This window comes from Poecilia latipinna, unplaced genomic scaffold (genome assembly GCF_001443285.1).
Source record: "Poecilia latipinna isolate Pla-1442-1.1 unplaced genomic scaffold, P_latipinna-1.0 Scaffold101, whole genome shotgun sequence".
Lineage (NCBI taxonomy): Eukaryota > Metazoa > Chordata > Actinopteri > Cyprinodontiformes > Poeciliidae > Poecilia > Poecilia latipinna.
Window position 1 is genome coordinate 463,621 of NW_015112717.1, and position 9,599 is coordinate 473,219.

The 9,599-nt window shown below is 38.3% G+C and overlaps 1 long non-coding RNA gene across 1 annotated transcript; it reads left to right on the forward strand.

The window, feature by feature from the left end:
* Window positions 1–399: 399 nt before the first annotated feature.
* LOC106944086 (uncharacterized) lies at window positions 400–3,829 on the forward strand. Its single transcript, XR_001424107.1, has 2 exons — window positions 400–786; window positions 2,571–3,829. It is a non-coding gene; the product is annotated as an uncharacterized LOC106944086 (long non-coding RNA).
* Window positions 3,830–9,599: the final 5,770 nt, after the last annotated feature.

A 9,599-nucleotide genomic window follows, 5' to 3' on the forward strand; every position in this document is an offset into this window, starting at 1 on the left:
ACACAGAAAACACAGATCACCACATTTACAATGGTAGCAGCACCACAAATGAACATTTTTCCTGCACAAACATTTGACACCACTTTGAGTCACTTTGTGCAATAATTTTAACATGGCATGATGCTCTATCACCCTGTTAAGAGTCTCAAATTTGGTTATTATGTAATGATAATCATTTATACATTCTGATCACATAAGTGCATTCAAAGACCACTGCTTATTGGAAACGGGTTTCAATTTCAGCCTGATTGTTTTCCTCATTTTTTCCAGTTACATTAGTATTTCATATGGAATATTCCCCAGTATGGAAGAGTCAAATTATAAACTGTATTGATTGTTGTACACAAACCTCGGCTATTCCTGACATCATAATTGAGTTCAAAGGGAGCACTGCGATCATGTGGGCCGCCGCTTCCATGGAGACCATTTCAGATTACAAATAAAGCTTTAGAGAAACATAAAAAAAAAATCCCGCTGCAGCATGTGAGGCTACAAGCAGCGTGCCTGAAATGAAAATCACCCACCTTCAAAAAACCACACTCTAATGTAAACGGAGAAGCATGAGTGCAGTTAAAGACGGAGGTAGCCTCAGAGTCTGCGCTGAGGTCAAGACTATTTAAGGCGCAGACAGTCTGACTCCTCGAGGAACCAGGCGGAGGAAATGACAGACTACCACACCAGAAGAAGAAAGAGGGACACGGCGCAGAGAAAACAAGAGGAACAACTGGCCTGAACTCTCGCTCCATACAAAACCAGAGCGGACCGACGGCTCGTTTCTGGAGTTATGTGAGCGTCTCACTTATTACCATGACTGAAGATGTGGTTTTCATGCTAAGCTACGTGAAAAACGGTGGAAAAGAAAATGTGATAATCAGTGTGTGTCTGAGTTAACCAGAGTTCAATCTGCAGAAAGTAATAATTTCCTCTCAGATTTACTTCCCTTGCTTCATTTATCTCTGTTTGTGTCGTGTTGTTTCTGCAAGTTAGGAAGTGATTCACTTAGAACGCAAAGGGATTTTTTTTTAAATGAAAGGACATTTTAATAACTGGATCCATCTGTTTTTATTGTTGGATACCAATAAAAATATTGTACTACAGCAGAGAAATGAGAAAAACTCAACTTTGAAATATCAAAGCAATAACTCAAATGTTACTGGGACAATTTTTAAGTGGTTTCATTAAAATAATATTACAGAAAACCTCTTAGTTTAATGTCGGAATTTCAAATTTGTCTATACTTTTTGAGAGCTACAGAAGAGCATCCTTCACCCTGCAGGATCTCTGTAGGTCATGCAGGTCAAGTCTTTCTGACAACTTATCATTATGAATGAGGTGATCACTGGTCCCATAATAAAGACAGTGGTAATGTCATTAAAATGTGCAAAATGGCCTGAAATCAAAACAAATGTTTGATATAAAACTGTCAAAAAAAACTTGAATCAATGAAAACATTGTTACAGTGGAGTGAATAATAGACTGTAGATTTGCTGATGATATGATATGAAAGGTCTACTAGATGTTTGAGGGGAATATTCTCAATTCAGAAGCTTCACCTCCTCTAACTTTTGATACTTTGTTCATGTGCTTAAAAAATAATGAAAACCAAAATTCACTCTGCACCTGGGTACAGAAGAGATACATGAATTAGTGGCTGTGTATGATTTGGTGTAAATACAAATTGAACTGCAGTATCTATGTTGGAACAACTAAAACACAACTGGTGACACCATTTATTTAACGAGTAAAATGCATAAAGCTCCTTGTTTTGTCAGCTTTTCCTTTGGTCCTGCTTCTCTATTGAAACACTGATGATGAATGATTAGAGCAGAGAGCAAAATGGAAATCTTAAGCCAACAAACCTCTGACAAAGTACTGTTTATACTTCCCTCTGCTCCACAGCATTTGTTTGGTTGGAAACAAAAAAATAAACAGTAGTTTTACCAAAAAGTATATAAATAGATCTGTTGCAAAATTCAGAAGAAAGTGAAGGGAAAAAAATGCAACAAATCCTTACAAAGCCATAATTCAGAGAAAATGATGTTTTTAAACCAACAGTATGTTGGTTTAAGTGTGATAAAGTGTGATGAAGTCAGAACTACACTAGAGTACTTTAATATACATAAATTGATCCATCGTGTAACTTATAAATAAATGTTCTGCCCAGGGAGTTTTGTACATTGCATTAGAAGAAAATACTGAGAAATATCTGTGTATTTCTCAAATCTATATGCAATTCAATAGTTGAAACATGAAAATGGTGAAAGCTGACCAGAGCTGATAGCAAACGTAGTCATAAATCAAATTTAATATTAACCTATGACTGAAAGCCTGAAGCCCAAAGAACAGCATCAAACAAACAGAACCAGCAAATAGAAAATAACGTGGATCTGATGTGTGTGTTCCTCTGCAGTCTGCACTGTACTGTAACACTCCTCTACACATTTAGGTCATTTCTGTTCTTTAAAGAGTTTGCAAAGTGTTGATAATCGCTTGTGTTTTTCAAATGCATGTTAACAAAACACACGGCTCGTTTATATCTGCTCACGTTTTGCGGTGTGGTTCCGATCTAGGAGCTTCAGACAGATCAGCAGCTTCAGGGAGAACAGAAACAAAGTCAGCAGAAAGCAGAGCAGCACATCGACTCACAGGACGCAGATCAGACCATCGTCAGAACCGAGGCGCTGGAGAAAAGGGATGCAAAAAGGCTTGCAGTGGAGGTGGAAGAAATGGACAGGTTAAAACAACTAAACTGACGCTTTGAAAAAGAAAAGCACAACTGGAAGTAGTGCAAAAAGAAATCTGAACTTTTCTGTGTTTTATAATTTATTTTTTTGGCAATATACTTCTACTTTCTATTTTATGATTACTGGCGTATTTAAAAGGATTCACACAAACTACTATGAAACATTTGAGATTGCAGGAGAAATAAGGCAGCAGAGCTGTCCTCTGTTCAGCTGTTAGCTGGATTGTCTCAGAAACAAAATGAAAGATTTTCTGACAGCTGCCTGCTCTAAGGAAGACGCTGACTGCTAAAAACTTAAAGGAGGTCGCGTAACAAAATCTCAGCTATGTCTTTTAGAGAATTTGACGAAGCGTGAAGAAGCTTTGCAAAACCTGTAGTGAGAGATTCACTCATATTTTTGTGTTTTGTTTGGGGTTTGTTTTTTATATCACAGAAGTTGGAAAAAGAGAATTCACATTTTGATCATCATATTGTAAAGTTTAAAATAAAACCTACAGATGGCCAATTCATTTAAAACAAGCATCTAAAACCTGGAGGAAACCAGCTTTGGAGTTCTGGCTTTGGGATCCGTTTCTGATGCATCCTTGATAATGGTTAGCTTTAATTTTGTATTTTTTTAAAAAACAGCAGACTGGTTCACTTGATGACACTGAGATCCAATGAACTTTGTAATGTGAACGGCTCAACCAGAGCTAATTTGGTGAACAACATTGAGCGACGACCCAGAGCCTTTCAACCTTCTAGCTGTACTGTTTTCCCAGCCTCTGTGTGGACTGCTAAATTATACAGCAGCATCAACCAACCACATTTAGCCGTACAGAGCATCTCTCCTTCAGTAAGTATTTTAACTGTAGAGATTCCTGATGAATGACAAATCAAGGACAATGTCTGGTTCTCAGTGATGAATCGGTTTAAGACCTAAAACCCTAAAATCCATCTCCCTTAATAATCTCTTCACTGTAACCTCGACGTTTATTTCAGTTCTTATCATCCTAGACTTGCTAATGATTTTTCTGGCTCCTAATGAAGCAGTGAAGTCTGAGGAATCTGTGTCATTATTGAATAAACGTTATCTTTCTTGTTCACATACAACAAAGTCAGCATATCTGTTTACAGGTTGATCCAACTTGTTGTTTCACATGTTCATCTGTGTGATGGAAGGATATGGAAGAAAGGTTTTAATTTCACTTCATGCTTTCTGTCTGATGCTGAAGTATAAAACCATTGAGGGTGGAAAACATGTGTTGGGCTTCTGAGCAGAGCTGTAGCATATATTAGCACTATATGACATAATATTGTATGATAATTTATTGTGTCTCATATCAACCAATCTATTCATTACTATGGCATAAACCTGTTTACATTCATAGGGAATCACCTCCATAATACATTCATTCAGTAGTACTAGAAATGTATTTATCGTCCTGTGATGTATTATCAGTCAGAGATCAGAACATTTTATTAAACATATATATTGTAAAAAGTTCCTTCTCCAACAGTCTTCTGCTGAGCTGCAGTCTGTGTGTTGTCTGACAGAAGACTGCTGATAGAAGACATCTTGAATAATGACTTAACATACAGTGGTGTGAAAATGTGTCATCACCCTTAACCCCCAAACCCCAACCTTAACCTGAACTGTTCTCAAGTCTTCCCTTAAACAGGCAGTATTATGTTCCAGGCACATAGAGCCATTCCATAGCACAAACAAGTAACTATGTTTTCTTCAGTTATTATGAAAATTCTATATATATCAAATATGACTTAAGCGAATTTTGATTTTCCAATTTAACGCCTTGAAATTGTGTCTCTGTCTCTTTAAGAAACTCCTGCTCTTCCCGAAACTCTGCCTTCAGGAAATCATCACAACATGGTTCCTCTATTAACCCTTTAACAACATTTTCAGCAGTGTTGCACTGAGAAGTAGCTCCTATAATGAGCTGGGCAGATGCTCAGTTCCACCAGGTGTTTGCTAATTGCTCCTGGCTAGTCTGAAGGAGCTGAGAGGGGGAGTGGCAACGGAGGGCTTCTCTTCGAGGCGGAAGCTCAGAAACTGCAGCTCCGAGAAGGAGCTTGGTCCAACCCAGGCTTTTAGCACAGCTGAATGGTTGCCATGGGAGACTAAAGGATTTCTCCTGGAAGATTTGCTGTGATTAATGGAACCACAAATTCTGCTGTCGTCAAAAACATTCTGAAGGACAACATCCAGCCATCTGGTCATAACCTCAAGCCGAAACCATCTTAGGTTTTATAGCAGGACAACAATCCAAAACACGCCAGCGAGTCCACCTCCAACCGACTGAAGAAAAATAAGCAAGTGACACAGTTTCATCACAGTTGTTGCTGCTATGGGAGAGTCAACCAGTTATTAGTTTTAGAGGGAAATCTTTTTTTTCACACATTGCCATGTAAGATTTTAATTATTTTCTCCCTTAATCCTCACTTAAAAACTGCATTTTGTGTTTATTTGTATCGTCTTTGATATTTAAATTAGTTTGATTTTCTGAAACATTGTTTGACAAACATGCAAAAAAAATAGGAACAAGGAAGAGGCTAGAACTTTTTCACGCCCCTGTGAGTCGTAGTGGGTTTTGCTGATATCACAAAATAATAGTTTTTGAAGTTGTATTGGTTTATCTCATTCTGCTTTAAAAGGCAATTAGCAAATAAACTTTACCGAAACTTAGCCGCTCGTGTTGAAATTATGCCATGTCATCACAGAGTCAACATATTTTCTTAAAAACTTATTTTTTAGAGTTTTTGCTGCAAATCTAAGTTGTGTTATTTTTGTTGTTGTGTGTAAATAAGCCAAGCTGAGACAGACTGAAGCCCAAATCTACCAACAGAACCTGACAGTCGACATAGACTGCAATGCCAATCACTGAGCTGCTCCCCTGGAATGAAGAGGGCTGGAGAAAGTGAGTGGAAAAGTTTAGTGGGTAACAGGAGAGCTTATCAAAAAGAGGGAGAAGCAGAAAGATGTGGATGAAGGAAAAAAGTCTAACATGGAAACAATGGGAAGCGGGGCGGGGAATCGATAAGAGACAGAAAATAACGATGAAGAAGGAATTCTGTTGTCCAGCCAGATCCCAACAAGAGCCTCCAAGTTTCTGTCACTTTCCTGTGCAGATCAAATAGCACATATTTTCTGTGTTTTGGACCTTTTTCTCTTTCTTGCTGTTTTTGTCCATCTTAGCTATGAGCCCCTTGAGAAATGAGAAGCATTTCCTCTTTTTCTTTTTTTTTATAAAGCCCCTGCAACTTCTAGTCCTTTAGTTTCACAGTTTGCTGCTCCTCTTGCAGATTTTACATCCATTTTTCTTCTCTATGTTTTATATTTACTCTTATCTTCCGTTTTCCAATGCAGGCCAGTTTCATTTGTCTTCCTGTCTTTTTATTCTCCTTCAATTCTTCTTTCCCTCTCTAAGTTCCATCCATTTTTAATTTTTAGATCCTTGATATTCTCTTTAAAGGGCAGTATTATGTAAAATAGATTTTTTTACATAATACTGAGTTTTACATCATGGACATTATAAGAGAGTTTTACATCGTGTTATAATATTATCTCATCAAAAACACACCAGGAGTATTGCCTTGATTCTTTCATGCATGTTTTAGAAATCTTTGAGTTTCCCCTGGCAACCATTCAGCTGTGCTAAATGCCTGAGTGGACCTAGCTCCACCTTAAAAACACATCTCCGCCTCTGAGCTTCAGTTTACAAGCTTCCCTCTCCCACACCAGCCCTCCTGCATGACTCCCTCACTCAGCTCCTTCAGACTAGCCAGCAGCAATTAGCAAACAGCTGGTGGGACTGAGCATCTGAGCTTTTTGTAGGAGCGACTTCTCAGTGCATCGCTGATAAAAATGTTAAAGGGTTAATAGAGGAGCCATGTTGTGATGACCTTCTGAAGGCAGAGTTTCAGAAAGAGCAGGAGCTTCTTACAGAGGCCCAATTTCAGGGTGTTAAGTTACAGAGTCAAATCTTTTATAAGTTTTTAGGTCTGATTTGATATACTGCATTTTGTACTTGTACCAGTCAAATAGATGGAACTATTTGACTGGAAAATACACAATGCTTCCTCATTAATGTCATTTTTATCCACATTCACATGAATGGGTTTAGTTTTGAACTTTTTTAATTATCACTTTATCATAAGCATAACAACAAAACTATTGATTGGTCCTTTGCTGAACAGTTGTGCTCTGTGTTAGAGCTGTAAGCAGCAGTGGAGGAACACAGGCAGGCCGGCCTCACTCTCAGTTTTTCATCATTTTGTACACCTCAGGCTTTCAGAGAAGCCCAAAGTCATGCGATCAGCAGAAACACTCCGATGACTCTGCAGTTGTGGTGTCTGTGAGTGGTGGACAGGAATCTAAACACGGAGAACTGGTAGACCACTGTGCAGCGCAGGGTGGCAGCAGTCATTTCATATTGGATGTCAACAAAGTGAAGGAGTTGATTGTGGAGCAGAGGAAGGAAATTGAACATTATGTTCCTCCTGAGAGAGCATGTACAGGCTTGTAAAAGTATTCACATCCCTCGGATTTGTTTCACATTTTCGTCACACTGGAATGTGAACCTTTATTGAGTATGTTGCTTAGATCTTACTTGACTTGACTTACCATTGTTAAGTAATACATATTATCTTGCGTCTTAGTGCAATTTCTGTCATGTTACGTGTGTTTGATGGTGGACCCAAATGCAGAGAGGCAGAGGTGGCAGGTCAATTTTGTATTTTAATGAAACAATGAAAAAAAAAAAACATACAAAAACATGGGAGCCAGAGCGGAACAAAAACCATAAATACAAGGAAAAAGCCAGCAGGGGACACAAGGAAGAAACGAGGAAATAACAGGATGTAACAGGTTTAGATGAGAAGAACCAGCAACGAGGAACTGAGAAGGAGTTACATATATCAAGCCATCTGTTCTGTGATCACTGAACAAGTAACAGATGGCTGATTAGAAATGGGCTGCAGGTGTGAGGGGAGAGTGTTTTAGAAATTAGAATATTTTTCAAGCAGGATTTGTGTTTGTGGGGTTATGACTGCTGTGACATACAATCACTGCCATACAGCAACTTAAAAATATATAAACATAAACAGTTATTGTCACTTTTAGTTTTCAATAGTACCTCAAAATATATTGTGATAAAACTTTAAGTTCATATCACCCACCCCTACTTTGTATTTTATTCATTTATTTCATCTCTATTGTACATGCATAAAAACCCACTGAGACTGAAAATCATATTTTTCAATAGAGTTCTGGCGAAAACGCAGCAACAAATACAACACAAAAAATATGACTGACATGAAATCATACTACTTGGACGGTGTTTATTTCTCAGGTGATTGATCATATTAGTTGCACTGGATTATATTTGGGATTATCAAAGTAAGTGAGGTTAAAGAAAAAATAATATATTTGGAGATTCCAGATTTGTATTTCTTTTTATAAAGGCTTTTTTTTTTTTGGCTCAAATGGTTTTTATTTGAAAGTGCTAGGAAGGGAAAGTAAGTAATAAAAGAGGGAAGACATACAGCAAGGATCACCAGGCACATGACACAATCTGAATCATAAATCCTTATAGGCTTGAATACGCTTGCAAGGCACCGTACTCCAGTTATTGATGCAGTCGTTTTCTTTGGGTGTGAGTATTTTAAGTAAGTATTTTCCATCCATTTTCTTTACACCCTTGTCCCCGAGTGGGGATGGGAGAGGTGTTGGTGCCTATCTCCAGCAAAAATCCAGGGTACACCCACCCTGGACAGGTCGCCAGTCTGTCGCAGGGCAACACAAAGCAGACAGGACAAACAACCATGCACACACACCTAGGGAGAATTTAGAGAAACCAATTAACCTGACAGTCATGTTTTTGGACTGTCGCTCCTTCACTCCGACGTTCCGATTTATGTTTTCGCATCCACCTGAATAATGTGTAGTTGAGTCCACTGTGCAAGGCAACAGCTCTACCAACTGCAAGCTGTAAGTATTTTCATTAAATGAAATAAATTCAGTCTCCTGCCTAGTTTGCTTCACTTGATTCCCTTCACTAAAAGCAGTGATTCCCACTCTTTGTTGCCTTGTTTTGTTATCATGTCCGTCACCTCTTTTTTTTTTTTTTTTTTTTACCTCCAGGTTTTATCTCGCTCCTTCTACTGATCTGGTTCCCTGCTCCAAATTTCTCCATCCCTCCTTCTAGTGGAGATCACTTTCACTGTGGTTCCCTAAAATAAAGCTGTGTTCCCTTTGGTCTGACTGAGCTGGTCACCATCAGATCAAATTCCCGGTCCTGTTTTTCAGACGGAGGTTGTCCTCCTGGGGGTCTACAAAGCCCCTGCTGGGATACTTGAGCTTCTGAAATAAATCTTGGCCAGTAGCACAAAGTAGGGCTTTGAAATCCTCCTCATGTGTTTGCAGCTTCTTCTCCATCATGTTACTGAGACCGAAAGAAGCGGTAGGGTTAAAGTGAAACAGAACAAACACTGCTGTGATTAACTGTTATATCACATCAGCACGATGCAGAAAGTAGACAAAACTGACACCATAAAGTGAAATTTAAAAGGAATCAGAGCATTTACTGGATAAGTCACATTTCCACTTATTTAATAGTTTCAAGAGCATCATCTACTGACAGTACGTTTCTCTTTTGTTTCAAAAGAGAAAATCGATCAAATTTGATCCAATTTGATCATATGGATAATTACAAACCAGATCCAGATCTGTCTGTCTGCATAAAACACAGACGACCACGTGTCATTGTGCCTACATTTTTATAATGAAAAGAATTCTACAAAAAAAATCCACATCATATTTGAAGTTTTAAAGAAGTCCTATAATATAATTCTGCAACAA